Source organism: Ambystoma mexicanum, chromosome 8 (genome assembly GCF_040938575.1).
Source record: "Ambystoma mexicanum isolate Mex_15411 chromosome 8, UKY_AmexF1_1, whole genome shotgun sequence".
Lineage (NCBI taxonomy): Eukaryota > Metazoa > Chordata > Amphibia > Caudata > Ambystomatidae > Ambystoma > Ambystoma mexicanum.
The window spans coordinates 1,613,196,055-1,613,211,990 of NC_090929.1; the positions used below are offsets into that span (position 1 = coordinate 1,613,196,055).

Below are 15,936 nucleotides of genomic sequence, written 5' to 3' on the forward strand. Positions count from 1 at the left end.
TCAAATACAATGCAAGTGGCCAGAGGTAAATTATCATAAAACCAATTAACACTGTAGGACAAAAAATAACAGTAACGTATTTCAGAGGATCCCAAGAAATAATTGGGATGCTTCTCTAATGCTGTGTAAAAAAAGAAGAAGTGCACACATGATCAAATAACATCACTTATCTCCAAATGTCCGGAGCCTTTGACAGCCATGGAAGGCAGCTCGTACCAAGTTACTCTCGCATACCCTTATAAATATAAAATCATACCCTACTCTGTAAGAGGATTCAATCCAGCACTACAGCTAAATCAATGCCTAGTCTGGGATACTGAATGGAAACCCTTATTGATATATCTTTATGTCCAGTTCATGAGTTCTGGATGACTACCCCTATATAAGGTGGTAGAGAATGCTTTATATAAGTTCAGATGGATGCAATGTTGAATGAAAGGCAGTACAGAAAATACTCAATATGATTTCAACAAAACAATGTAATCACTTTTCTCTGGCAATCCACTCCCCCCCTTATGCAATGTAAGGAAATGAATAGGAGAGCACACAGTTCTTAGAAATGCAATCAAATGTAATTCAGTTCACCCCAGCAAGCTTAGACTACAGAAGTTTGAAACACAGGCCCAAAATGCTTTGATATGTGCTGGCAATGAAGTGAGGAATATGCTGAAAATGGTTTTAATTCCCTTTAGGAGGTTCAGGATGAGTGAAATATACTTGGGATGAGTTCAGGCTCACCTTAGCAAGGATCTAGGAGTAACTAGCAGGTTAAACACATTTTTGGCAAAGGAAAGCAAGGAAGCTGCTGTTTTCACACGTGGCTGGATTTTTAAGCGAATCGCGGCAAAATTCGCGAATGCGTGAATCACGATTACGGAAAGTTAAACCAAGTTCCTAGCCCAAACCGTTCCAGAGATACGGACAATTAAATAAAGGTAGTTTTTCGGATTTGAAATTTTAAAAGTTCAAAGCGACAGGTTACAGCTTGCAGCTAGAAAATGACAGGTGACAGTTAGGAGGCAGTTCTGGTTAGATTAAAATAGATTGAATTATATTATTTTAACTAAGAGATTGGTTCTGCACAGTTCTGCTAGGTACTCACAATATATTTTTGAAATAAGCCTCCCCACGGATCTGGTCAGGTTTTGGACTGGACTCCTGTTCTGGTCTCGGCACTTCACAGTGATCTGGGTCAGCTCTCTGGTTCTGCTAACAGCGGTCTGGGTCACTCTGGATCTCTGGCCTCTGGTTCTGGATACTGCTCTGCTTTCTCTGGGTACAGCACTGCTTCTGGATCTTTCTGCACAGCTTTCTCTGGACCCAGCGCTGATCTGCACGGCTCCTGGATGCTGCTACCGCTGTTAGGTTTGCTGGATGCTGAGGCCTACTGAGAAGAGTTCTCAGTTTGTGGGTTTAGGCCCTTGCTTTGAGTTCTGAATCAAGTTCTTTGGAGTTTTAAAGTCTAAGGGCCTCATTACACGTTGTGCGGTAATGGAATACCGGTACCGGTAAAGATTTACCGGTACCGTTAATTCCCTAAGCCAATCACGACCTGAACCCACCGCTATCTGCGCACCCGTTAATTACGGTGCCACTAATAGCGGCAAGGCCGCGGGCGCGCGACCCCCAGGCCGGAATTAGCGCCATGGCGCTAATACCAGGCCATCACAAGCCATGCGGACATGGTATTAGCTTCATGTAAAACACCCAAAAACCCCTTACCGGCATGGCGCTAATAACGGCATTGAAAAGCACCCGTTAAGAGACCTGAGCAGTGTACCCATCAACTACAGGTGGACACAATCAGCACAGGTGCATGCAATGGAGACAGGCAGCACAAAAGAGAGCACACCACACCCCTACCCACACCCCTTCCCACACCAAGATGGTGCCAATAGCAGCAGCATGACATGACAGCCTTGACTACATGATAGCAGTGCAGCACCAACAACAGCCCACACCAGAGGTGACCCGTAACAGGTACCCATTCCTCACACCATACAGGCAATGCCAGTGATCCACTGAGGAGGTGGCTCCCAACACCTGTACGGAACCCACAGAACCAGCAGGAAGAGGACAACAATATAGTACATCCCTCCAATGACAGTGCTCCGCTGCCTAAGCGGCCTGGGTGTGGCACTCCTGTACGGCCGTGTCAAAGTGGCAAAGACAACCATGGCATGTGTAGAGCATCACAAAATGTGCATATGATGGAACGTGCCTATGCCACCTGAAATTGACATGCAACCACCAGAAGAGTATGATGTGGCTGAGGATGAGTGCGGGTGGAATGCCCCGGCAGGACATGAAACAGGCAGTGCCAAGGAGGCACACGATGTACATCAGCAGCTGATTCTGTAATCTCATCATGCACCAAGGTGAAATAGCATGGACGTAGATGGGAATCGTTGCCCTGGTGCATGTTTCGAGGCCCACAAAGGACCCTGTCCACAATGAATGACACATACACAATAATGGAGACCACGCTTGGGTTTCAAACTCTGAACAGTGTATATTGAACATATTGTGGTACGAAAGTGCATTACCCAAACTCCCAAAATACACCCTTACCCCCCTCCGACCTCAACACACCCAAACAGACCCTTACCCCCCTCCCCCCTCAACACACCCAAACAGACCCTTACCCCCCTCCCCCCTCAACACTCCCATGTGAGTCTCATGACGTGATTGTGTCCATCGCCACATGTGGCACACGAATCCTGGTTGCCCTATTTGCCAGTGCCTGCATCGTCATCTGGTGGTTGTGAAGCCGTGCGCCGCAGGTTCCGCATAGACCGGCGCAGGGGACTAGTCTGGCGTGAACTCCCAGACGAGGAGGGGCCTAGTTCTTCCTGGGCCGTGAGTGGGCACCGACGCTCAATAGCGTCTGCTATGCGGTTCATGGCCTGCCGCAGTTGGGCCATTTCACTGCAGATTCGGCTGCTGCATGCCTCCATGCCCTCCCTTGTCTGCTGTGCCAATGTAGCAATGTCCTCCCTCAGGCGGACTGTCTCTGCCACATGTTGACCTACTAGGCCACTCATCTCGTTCTGCCTCTGGTAGATGCTCGAGAGGTCATGTCGCATGGTGGGTGCTGGTGGGATGGCTGATGCACCTGGTCCCATTGCACTTGCATCAGGAGAGGATATCTGGGGGCTCCATATCCCTTCAGGGGTGGGTGAATCTCCATGACTACCCGGACCTGAGGAGTACCTCGGGCTTGCCAGTAAGGGGCCTGTTGGTCTGGGGCTCTGGCTATCAGCATCAATGGCAGGTGTGTCCTCCTCATCTGAAGGTGGGGCCGTGGCTGCTGCTTCACCCGTTGAGCTGGTGGCAGCAGAGTGCATTCCCTCGATGCTGCCCTCACCTGCTGGGAGACACACTTCCGTGGGTGCCACGACGGGAGCAGCCATGGCCTGTGGATGCGTGCAACTGGTGTTCCGGCTGCTTTTGTCCCTGTGGTCATGGACACTCGTCCTGGCTGCCCTTGTGGATGTGGCGGTGTCCCCTGTGGCATCCCTCCTTGCTTTTTTGCTGGATGTGGGAGCAGGTGTGGAAGTGCGTGCCTCCTCAGTGTCAGTGTGTGATCCTGCAAGGGTGAGAAATGTTGACAACCATCAGTAATGGGTCGACCTGCCTTGAGCAAAATGAATACGTCATGCCGTTCTATGCATTCCGGGCTCTTCAGTGTGGATGCAGGTAATGGGGATGTTGGGTGGGTCATGCATGAATGGGTCTGTGTTGTTTGGGCATGTGGTGATGCATGCATGTCTGTTTGTGGCTGGAGCCACGGCATTGATATGGACACATGATTGGGGGGGAACATCACACTTCACTGTGCATTGTTTGATGCATACACTCACCTCCATCGGACGAAACAGCCACGCCATGCTCCATTTGTCCAACTCCCTCAATGCATTCCACCCCGATGGTTGATGCGCATGTCTCCTCCCACTCGGTGAGCTTGATTGGCGATTCACTGCCTCCTCCTGTGCCCGTAGCCAGGTTGCGGTTCACGGATAGAATGTTCCGCACGCGGAGCCGGAGGTCATCCCACCTCTTTCGGCAGTCTTTGACTGTGCGGGTTGTGGTGCCTACCGCGCTGACCTTGTGGGCTACCTCTTCCCAGATGGCCTTCTTCTTCACAATGGTCTCCCGACGCATGTCGTTGTTGAAGACGACATGAGCATTGTCTGCTAGTGTCTGCGTTAGCATCAGGAGCTCCTCCTTGCAAAACTTCTCCTTGCGTTGCCGCTCAGACGATTTTTTAATGGCCTTGGGCATCTTCACGGTGTCCTTGGTGTATTTCCCAACGTGGTTCCTGGTAAGGTGTCCTGGATAAGGGGGATGGCAATGGATTGTGTTTTTAAAGATGGCCGCCGTGCTCTTTCCCGTTCCGGTGCGATGACGCTATTTCCATTTCCGCAATATAGCGGTGACCGCTATTAGCGGTAACCGCTAATGGCGGTCACCGCTATTTGTGGAAACCGCTATTTGCATGTGGCGGCAGGGCGGAAGTGCTAACAGCGCTTTCGAGGATGCCGTTAAGGGACTTTTTGGGGACTTTTGCGGCATGGCGGTAGGCTCATTACCGGCATGGCGGTAGGCTCGTGCCCGCGATCTCGTAATGGCATGCAATTTGCGGCCTCTTGCGAGGGCGGACACGCTATTTACGCCATGCCGGTAATTGCCGGTTTTTACCGCATACCGTGTAATGAGGCCCTAAGTGTTGAATCTGGTATCTTCTGGATGGTGTATGGTCCGGCAGAGCGCGTTGCAGCAACGGGATTGAATGTCCTCTCTAGCTTCCAGTGGCTCTTTCTATGTCTTTTGAAAGTGGGTGTGTGTGTAGCATCACTAGCCAGCCCCTCTTCCAACTTGTCATTGGCCGAATTCTCCCCTCTCCCATGATTGGGGAAGGAACTTTGAGTCAGAGTGATGCTGTAGGTTTTATGGGTCAGAGGATCCTCCCCTGGTCAGTTTGCCCACAAATCTATATTTGATCAAAATACACATTTCTCAAATACATAGTGGTTTGTCATTGCATGTACATATTACCTATCACATGAGGTAGTCTCTGTCCCAAATCTGCTCTTCCTGAGGGCTTGCATTCAGAAACGGCAACATTTTCGATTTTAGGGGGTTATGCAACCTTGGTTCTTCATTAAAAATTATGCACATATACACGGCCTGTCTATACATACTCCAGTAAATTCCCATGTCTCTAGCTTAAACACAGAGTCTGTAGTATCCATAAATAGCGGGGTTTTGCCCCAGAACTTCACACAAATTCCCAAAACGTGCACAGAAAATTCACAAGAATTATGGTATCATTTAAATAATTTTGACAAGTCCGCACTGTGAGTTATACATCTTTCTTAGAATCATATTCTGGCCAACAGGGGTGTGTCTTTTCAGGTCACATGGTGTAGAAACCCGTTTATCCAGTTTCTGCCAAGCTCAGAGACCCTGCCCCTCCCAGCTTCTGGCAAGAGGAGGCTGTTTTACGGTCCCCCCAATAAACCATCTGCCTGAGTCAAGGAAGGGCTTTGTTCAAAAGGAAGCCATTTACGACCACCCTAATAAACCATCTGCCTGGGCCCAGGACAGGCCTTTGTTCAACTCCCTGTAGCTGCTCCACCCCTAATCTAATCAGAGAGGTGACAACTCCTTTTGGCAAGGGGAAGAGTGGCTGAGCAGGTTTTAACTCATGTGGGGGTAGATGTCAAGCAGAATTCAGTTTCATTAAGCCAGGTTTCAGATAAAATGTCATTTTTTTGTTCCCCAGTTTAAGTCAAGACAATTTTTACATATGCAGCTAGAATGCTGATTCTAAGTTCAAAACTATGTGACACTCAAAGTAGGTCACTCAGTTAATTTAAACATTTTCGATTTTTGGTAGTTTTAAATCCAGTTTCAGTTAGGCTGCTGCAGACCTGCAGAGCTCAGCCAGTCTTGTTATGAACATTGTTTTGGGGCTCTTCAACTTCCCAGATTTAGTATGCACACATACTTCATTCTGCCAGATGTCCGCTGGTGTTCAGTGAGATTTTTGGATGTGTTGCAATGTTTGAAAATAGGCATTTTGAGCTGGCATTCAGAGAAACAAAAGGTGATTTTAAAGTGCGGTTTTTCCTTTGGCACACATTTCACTCATGGCCACCCCGGCCCATCCTGCTCGCACTGGTGGGTGGCAAGTTAGGCAACCATTTTAGTGTGCACAAACTGCGTGGTTCTCCTAGATTCTGGCGCACATGTGGGCTTTTTGGCCATCTTGGATTTTCTAAGCCCACAGCACCAAATGTTGCAGCATGATAGCTCAAACGTGGGTCAGCACACCCAACAACTCCTGGGCATACATGGAAGTTGACCTGTGGGTGTTGAGGAATCGTGTCGGTTTCTCAGAGTGCAATTTAGCACCATGCTCATCAGACTTGAGTAGACTGTGTTAGAAGAGACTTCTCCATTTAGAGGAAACAATGACCCACAATGTTAACGAACCACAAGCTAACAAGAATGCTACTGTGGAGTGAGAACTAAATTATTAGGACTGCCAACTTCATATCAAACCATAAAGAATACCCATTAGTCTACACAAATTACTGATACCACACATAACAAAAGCAAGCAGGCCGTCACACACACCCAAACACCATATATTGTTCAATATCCTCTAGCCTCTACCACCAAGGCTACCCATATACGCGCATCAGGGAGTGCACCGGCGAATGCTGTTCAGCTGTGTCTGCTGGTTCCCCTGCTAGTCGGCTCCTGCAGCAACTGTGTTGCTTCGATTTTCCAGTTGCGCTAATTCCAGCGTTTTCCTTACTGAATTGCTCTCCTTGATCTATGGATATATATATATATATGTATATATATATAAATATAGATATATATATATATATATAGATATATATATGATATATATTTATATATAGATATGACAGTGCATTACTTATCGTAAAAGCATTTCTGAGGGTTGTATCTGCTTAGATTCACATGCTGTGCATAGTCTGACATCCAGTGGTCACTGCGGAGTATTGCATTTTGTTTTTCATAGTCGAAAAGGGGACGTCGACAAGGCACGTCTGTAACACTATCCCTATAGTGACGTGCAGTGTACCCACAATCCCTCACGTGTCGAGGTCCCTCTGTTTGTATTTTTTCTGCCCTGAGGGAGCCTATTAGACGTGAGTGAGTACAGAAAAGAGAGATATAGAAGAAGTCTAGGTTCCTTCCATCCGAGCGGGGAGGAAGGGTGGGCGCATGTGAATCTAAGCAGATACAACCCATCAGAAGAACAAGTTACTTCTTACCTTGTAACGTTCTTTCGACGGGATGTTCCTCCGACGTATTCCTCATCTTAGAGATCTCCTTCCAGCTCTGCTGGCCTCGGAAATTTTTTTCTCTAGAGGGCGCTGCGCGTCGACGTCCTCCGAGTCGATGTCCCTCGACAGCCGCCATATCGACGTCGACGTCATCCTGCCTATAAAGGCCGTGCGCAGCGTCCGTTGCTCAGTTCCGTTTTGTAGCCCACAATAATACTTTCTGGACTAGACCAATCACCCTGAAGGAGCGTAAGCTGCAACAACACGGGAAGTAGAACTACGGGGATGGATGGGAGGGCCGATGAGGAATACGTCGGAGGAACATCCCGTCGAAAGAACGTTACAAGGTAAGAAGTAACTTGTTCTTCGAAGGGATTGTGTCCTCCGACGTATTCCTCATCTTAGATGGGCTCCCATAGCAGTATTCTATTATTGGAGGAGGGAGTACTGACTTCACGCTGTCTTCTATTGATGAATAGAATGCAGTACAGCCCTTCCAAACCTAGTCTCTTGACTGGAGGAGGAATCCAAATTGTAAAAACGTGTAAAGGTATGGACAGACGACCATGTAGCGGCCGCACAGATGTCTTTAACCGGCACGCCTCTTTTGAGGGCCGATGAAGCTGCAATACCTCTGGTCGAACGAGCCCTAAGGTTTTGAGGGGGCTCTTTCCCTGCCAGTTTATAACATTCCAGAATGGCTAGAATGATCCATCTGGAAATGGTCTGCTTAGTTATTGGTAACCCCAGCTTGTGACCTGCGTAACCTACAAACAGCTGGTCTGCCTGTCTTATCCTGGCTAGTCTACTGATGTAAAAACTTAAAGCCCTTCTAGGGTCTAGCCTGTGTAACCTCTCTTCCTCTTTCCCCGGGTGAGGAGGAGGATAGAAAGATGGTAGGGTAATCTTCTGAGTGATATAGAATTCAGAAACCACCTTTCGGAGGAAATTAGGCTTCACTTGCAGGACAACTTTGTCTTTGTGAAATATTGTGTGAGGGGGTTTACAAGAAAGAGCTTGTAATTCGCTCACCATTCTAGCAGATGTAAGTGCTATTAATAAAACAGTTTTAAGGGTAAGGAATCTTAACGAACAAGAATGGAGTGGTTCGAAAGGTGTGCCCATCAGGAAAGTTAGGACTAAGTTTAAATCCCATAGGGGAACTTGGAATGGTCTTGGGGGATAAACATTGGTTAACCCCTTTAGAAACTGTATTACCAAGGGTAATTTGAAATAGGATGGTTCTTCCGCAGTGCGCTTAAAGATGGATAGCGCTGCGAGATAGCCCTTAATGGTGCCAACTTGAAGGCCTGAATTTGCCAAATATAGAAGGAAGGACAAAACCATTGGTGTACCACATGAAAAAGGGTCGATATTCTGTTCTCTACACCAGCTGCAAAATCTGTTCCAACGGCAGCGGTATAAAGACTTTGTTGCTGGCCTCCTTGCCAAAAGCAACACCTCCATAACATCATCACTGAGGTCCCAATCCTTGTACCTCAACCTTTCAGAAGCCAAGCGTGAAGGTTGAGGGTTTTGATGTCTGGATGGAGAACCTGACCTCCCTTCTGTGAGAGTAGGTTCTCTCTGAGTGGAAGTCGAATTGGAGGGCAGGTGGACAAGTCTAGAAGGTCCGGGTACCACGTTCTCCTGGACCAATCCGGGGCAATTAGGATCATGGTTCTCCGGAATCTTCTCAACCTCCTGATCATTTGAGGAATGACAGGGACCGGTGGGAACGCGTACAGAAGCGGAAACTCCCAGTCCACTATGAACGCGTCTCCGAGAGCTCCTCTCGGGGGAAATTCCCTTGAGCAGAACAGATCGCATTTCCTGTTGACGCTGGTGGCGAACAGATCCACCTGAGGGGTTCCCCAAAGGGCGAAGATCTCTTGAAGGACTTCCTGAGCTAGTTCCCACTCGTGGGAGACTGTGCTCTGCCTGCTCAGAGCGTCTGCTGTCAAGTTCTTCTCTCCGGCTAGGTGAACTGCCGATAGAGAGATTCCTTCTTGGATTGCCCAAAACCAGAGTTGCATCGCCTCTCTGCACAGGGGTAGTGATCCTACGCCTCCTCTTTTGTTGAGGTAATGCATGGCCACTGTGTTGTCCGTCATTATCAGGACGTTTTTCCCTTGTACAGCTGGCAGGAAGGCCTTCAGCGCAAGTCTGATGGCTCTCAGCTCTAACAGGTTGATATGTAGTCTGGACTCCGATGGAGACCAACGACCGCTGATGGTCAAGTCGTTGGCGTGGGTTCCCCACCCCGTGAGTGAGGCATCCGTGACTAATGTTATCTCCGGCCAGGGTTGCCAAAAATGTTCTCCTTTCAGAATGTTCTCCTGACAGGCCCACCACTGAAGGTCTCGAGCCACCCTGTCGGGAACCTGAAGAAGATCTGTCATCTCCCTGAGAATTGTGACCATTGAGTCCTCAGTGCCCACTGGAGGGATCTCATTCTCAGGCGAGCCTCTGGCACTAGGAAAATGCAGGATGCCATGAGGCCTAGCAACCTCAAAAAGTCGAAGGCTGGGAGACGTTGGGCATTTTGAAACTTGGTAACCATCTGTAGAATATCTTGAGCCCTCACCTCTGGTGGCGAGGCTTTTCCCAGGGAAGTGTCCAGGATCGCTCCTATGAACTGGAGTCTCTGCGATGGTATCATTTGTGACTTCTTTAAATTAAGGGAGAAGCCCAGTCTGTGAAGGGAGTGGCACACGTGATTTAGCTGAATCTGAGCTTGTTCCGAAGAGACAGCCCTGATCAACCAATCGTCCAGGTTGGGGTAGACGTGAATCCCTTCCCTCCTTAGACTTGCCGCCACTACCGACATTAACTTGGTGAAGACCCTCGGGGCGGAGGTCAGCCCAAATGGCAGCACTCGAAATTGATAGTGAGAGTTGCCAATTGCGAACCTCAGGTATTTCCTGTGTTTGAGATGGATAGGCACATGGAAATAAGCGTCCTGAAGGTCCAGAGATACCAACCAGTCCTGGAACTGAAGGGCCTGGAGGATCTGAGAAAGAGTGACCATCTTGAATTTGTCTTTTCTGAGGAATTTGTTCAATTCTCGCAAGTCCAAGATGGGTCTCAGTCCTCCGTCTTTCTTTGGAATGAGAAAGTAAGGGGAGTACCAGCCCTTGTTCCTCTCAGCTACAGGTACCGGTTCTATGGCACCTTTCTCTAGCAGGTCCAAAATTTCCTGCAAGAGGAGCGGATCTGGAGCTTTCTGAGAGCTGATCCCCGGTGGATGACTCTGAGGTATGCGTAGGAGAGGCAGGCTGTAACCTTGGGCAACTGTTTCCAATGCCCAAGCATCTGATGTGATAGCCTGCCATTCCGCCAGATGTTGAGTCAACCTGCCTCCTACAGGTGTCCTGTGAGGGAAGTCCTCAGAGTGGTTTTGGGGCGGCTGATGCAGATGCCGATGGTAAAGAGGCACCTGCTGTTGCTGCGGCTTTTGAATATCTACCCCGTCCACCTCGGGTAGTTCTTCTTTGTCCCCTTTGAGCCGGTCGTCCTCTACCTCTTCCGAATGCAGAGTAGAAGCGAAAGGACTTGCCTCTTGCAGAGGTTCCTGTGGGACGAAAAGGTGTCTGACGGATTGCAGCGCCTAGGGATTTTGCTGCTGCTTTTGAAGTTTGCAGTTTTTCTAAACTGTCATCCGCCTTTTTCCCCAAACAAAGAAGAGCCATCGAATGGCATGTTCAAGAGCCTGGCTTGCACATCTGGGGCAAAACCAGACTTTCTCAACCAAGCAAATCTCCTGGTTGTTGTACTTGCCGCCATTGCTCTGCTGATACTGTCAGCCGAATCAATGCCCGTCTGGAGGGATTCGCACATAGCGTCTTTACCGTCCTGTATGATATTCAGGAACGCCTCCCTTTCTTCTCCCTCCGGGATGCAGTCAGCCGCTGTAGAAGCACACTCCCAAAGTGTATGGCTGAATCGAGCAAGGGTGCAAGTAGCATTCACAGATTTTAACGCCATGCTACATGCCGAAAAAACTTTCTTTGCCATAGCATCATATTTTTTATCTCCCTGTCCTGTGGGACGGTAGGATAAGCCATCTTGACATCGGTAGAAGATGCTGCCTGTACCACCAGACTTTCTGGGGATGGGTGTTTTGACAAAAACTCCAGGTCTGTAGAGGATACCCTGTATTTTGTAGACAGTTTTTTATTTACTGCCGGGACAACATCTGGGGTTTCCCAGTTCGTCATAATCTTCCTCTGAAGAGCTTTATGAAAAGGCACCACAGGATCCTCCTGTGGGCCTTTATCAAGAATATCCGTGAGGTCATCTTGTTGGAAAGATTGTGAAGGTGCAGACCACCCCATAAACTCTGTGATCCTGGCCATTAAGGCTCTATAGGGGGTTTCAGCATGCTCCCCCAGGTCTGGCCTAGCAAACTCCACCTCAGGGGAAGTGTCTAACCCACTTGCCTCATGTAAGGAATCATGAAGATCCTTTAACCTGCGTTCTTCAGAGGAAAATTCCTCTCTAATTGGGGTTACAGGTCCCTGCAACTCAAATGTGTCTTCCTGTTCAGACAATTCACCCTCTTCCAAAATTGAGGACATAGTTCTCAATTGTTCTGAACTCATAAAGGGTGTAAATCCCATTTCCAAGGCAGAGTGTGCCGAACTTGTCATTATCGGCCTCAAAAACGTCGATGTCATCGACGCCGATGTCGAAGGCTTCGAGCGTGGCGTCGAAAACAAAGGCGGAGGCCTCGATGACCTCGACAGAATTGGGATTCTACTCGACAATCTCGAAGCCATCGTCATCGAGGACCTGGGGATAGTCACTGGGTGTGTCGTGACGGGACTTTTCTTGGCGTCAACGCCGGTGTCGAAGCTGGCGTCGAGTCGACAGACCCGTGTGTCGAAGGTCCCTTCGACAACGGCATCAAAGACACCGACCTCGGCGTCGACGGAACCTTCGTCCACGGCGTCGACGGAACCTTCGAGGAAGGTTTGGAGGTCATAGTCCTACTCGAGGGTTCGAGACGCGCTCGAGAGGTTTCTTTCGCCGGGTACTGCGACTCGCGGCGTTTTTGACCTTTGGGTCTTTCGACCAGAGCATCGCTCTCGGCAGTCTTCGAGGGGGTCGAGGCCGCTTTCTCGAAGACGCTCATCATATTTTTGCAGAATTCCTCCCATTCAGCCCGGGAACTATGTTTCGTGGGGCAAGGGATTCTTTTTGGCAAAACAGAGGAAGAGGAAGACGGAGAAGGGGATCTTCATCATCTCCTCTTCGAGTGCTTCGATCTCGAGGAGTGATGGGACCCACTCCGAGACCTGGAGCGCAAATGGTGACGAGGAGACGAAGGTCTCGACTTCGTCGACGAAGAAGAAGCTTTAAAAGTCTTACCTTTCTCCAGCTTCCCCCTACGCTCCTTCAGGGCCTTAGCTGTCATGGACATACAGTCCTCGCACTCCGAACAATGGTGTTCAGCTCCCAAACACCACAGACAAACTCTGTGAGGGTCAGTCAGTGACATCTTTTTTCCACAATCTCGGCATTTTTTGAAGCCGGATCGAGGAGTTGTCGGTTCCGACGAGGAAGCCATCGAGTACGGATCGAATAACTTGAGGTAAATAGGTTTAATCTGACAAAAACTGAGCAACGGTATTCCGAGGCACTGAGTAAGCGCGGAAAAACGGAACTGAGCAACGGACGCTGCGCGCAGCCTTTATAGGCAGGATGACGTCGACGTCGATACGGCGGCTGTCGAGGGACATCGACTCGGAGGACGTCAAAGCGCAGCGCCCTCTAGAGAAAAAAATTTCCGAGGCCAGCAGAGCTGGAAGGAGATATCCAAGATGAGGAATACGTCAGAGGACACAATCCCTTCGAAATACTTTTACGGTAAGTAATGCATTGTCTTCTGACGTTTGTTAATCTGCTTAGAATCACAAGCTGTGCGTAGACTAGAGAGCAGTACCCGGAGTTGGAGGTGGGTTGTGAGAAGGAACAGTAGAGAAAAGATGTCTTACTACTGCTTGTCCCACCTAGGAATCAGATCTAGAGTGGGCATCTAGACAGTAGTGTTTTGTAAAGGTGTGAGTGAACAGAACTCCAGGTTGCCGCTTTGCAAATGGACTCAAGAGGGACATTTGCAATGAAAGCTATGGAAGCCCCGGTGCCACAAGTGGAGTGTGCTCTTGGCGTGAAGGGTAGTTCTCTCTTAGCAAGAGTGTAACAGAGAGTGATGCATTGTACAATCCATCTAGAAATAGTGGATTTCAAAACTGCATCTCCTTCTCTTCCTGCTGCCACCGAGACAAAGAACTGATTAGTCTTTCTCAATGGTCTAGTTCTTTCCATATAAAACATCACTGCTCTGCGAACATCCAGTGTATGCAGGCTCTTCTCACCTAAGTTTGAAGGATTTTGAAAGAACGTTGGCAGTTCTATTGACTGGTTGACATGGAATTTAGAGATACATTTTGGTGCAAACCTAGGATGTGTGCGTAGAATCACCTCATCTTTGTGAACTGTAACAAAGGGGTCTAGTACAGAGAGCTCTTGTAGTTCACTTACTCTCCTAATGGAGTTGATAGCTATTAGAAAAGCAGTCTTAAGAGTGAGGTCTTTAAGTGTTGCTTTGTGCATGGGTTCAAAGGGAGACTCCATGAGCCTGGATACTACCACATTTAGGTCCCATCTGGGATCGGGGTTAGCTATGGGAGAGTGTATCCTCTTCACTCCTTCTATAAAGGCTTTAATAACTGGGATTTTCCACCATCACACTTTAAGTTCGGAAGTGGCGTATGCAGAAAGTGCAGCTAAATGGACTATAATAGAGTTAAACACCAAGCCTGAGAGTCTAGTAGGTGAGTCAGGTACAGAACTATTTGTGTGGGAGAGCAGTCAACTGGGTTGATGCTCCTTTCCCTACACCAGATGACAAATCTTTTCCATTTGCTAGAATAACAGTGACGAGTGTTAGGCTTTCTAGCCTCCCTGAGAATGTCCATGCATCTCTGCGGGAGTTGCAAATGTCCAAATTCTACGATCTCAGGAGCCAGGCTGCTAAGTTCATGGTCTGAGGGCATGGATGTAGTGTCCTGCCCTTGTCCTGTGACAGCATGTTGTACGGCCAGGGAAGTTTCACTGGAGGGGATAGGGACATCTCCATCAAGTGAGCGAACCAAGGTTGTCTGGCCCACATAGGGGCCACCAGTATCATGGTAACTTGTTCCTGGTGCATCTTGTGCACTATATTTTTGAGAATGAGAGTCGGGGGGGAAAAGCGTAAACAAATTTACCAGACCATGGTATTTATAGACCGTTCCCCTTGGATTGGTTCTGGGGGTACCTGGAGGCGTAATCTTGGCATTCTGAGTTCTCCAGAGTTGCGAACAGGTCTATTTCTGGGAATCCCCATTGTGTGAAGACGTCGAAGTGTAACCGCCATTTGTACTCAGAGGGCAGAGGGAAGTCTCTGCTGGGTTCATCTGCTAGCAGATTGAGTTCCCCTGGTACATGTTGTGACAATAGCAACATGTGTTTGAAAGCCCACTGCCAGATGTTCTGGGACAGCTTGGACTGTCCTGGAGAGTGAGTGCCCCCCTGCTTGTTGAGGTAGTACATGGCTGTGGTGCTGTCCGTGAGGACCATCACTGTCTTCGCTTGCAGGTGTGCCTGGAAGGCTTTCAGTGCTTTGAACACAGCTAGTAGCTCCAGTAAATTTATGACGCCATCATTCCTAGTAAGCGCATTGCTTTGCATACCGTCACCTCTCGACCGGCCACATATTGAGGGATCTGAAACAGCATGTTTTGGACCCTCTCGTTGGAGGGGAAGACGAGGCCGTCCTTTGTTCGAATTAGAGCCCCTAGGAATTGTTTGATCTGGCTGGGGTCTAAGCTGGACTTCTTCTCGTTGATGGAGAAGCCCAGTTGAAACAAAAAGGTCTAGTCTTTTGGGTATTTACGAAGCATGTTTCGTAAGAATCCCCTGTTATGAGCCAATCGTCGAGGTAAGGGTATACTGGGATGGACAAGCTGCGCAGGTGGGCCGCTGCCACTGCCAGTACTTTCGTGAATACCCTTGGCGCTGATGCTATGCCGAAGGGTAGCACTCTGAACTGGTAGTGTTTGCCCTCTATCATGAACCTGAGGTATTTCCTGTGCGCTGGCAACATTAAAATATGAAAGTATGCATCTTTCATGGCCAGTGTTGTCAGGTAATCTCCTTGAGAAAGCAGGGGGATTACCTCCTGTAGAGTCACCATACAAAACTTTTGAGGTTTGACAAATTTGTCTGCAGGGCGCAAATCTAGTACAGAGCGCATGGTTAAGTCCTTTTTGGGTACAAGGAAGTACACTGAATAAATACCTTCCGTTACCTGGGATACAGGCACGACCTCTATGGCTCCTTTTTCTAGTAGTTGGTCCACTTCTTGAAGAAGGATGGCAAGGTGTTCCGGTGACAAGCGCCGTCCCCTCGAGGGTCTGTACATAGGGGATCTGTTGAACTCTATACAATAGCCGCGGGCTTTGGTTGATAGTACCCAGCGGACTGATGTTATACCCTCCCGTGCTGGAAGAAAGGATGTTAACCGGCCCCCAACTGGCGTATCATGGGAGGGGACCCGAAT

At 48.7% G+C, this 15,936-nt stretch overlaps 1 protein-coding gene across 1 annotated transcript in view; it reads right to left on the reverse strand.

The window, feature by feature from the left end:
• Window positions 1-15,936, reverse strand: part of CCDC186 (coiled-coil domain containing 186) — a 1,219,714-nt gene that overhangs the window by 689,204 nt on the left and 514,574 nt on the right. The window lies entirely within an intron of this gene.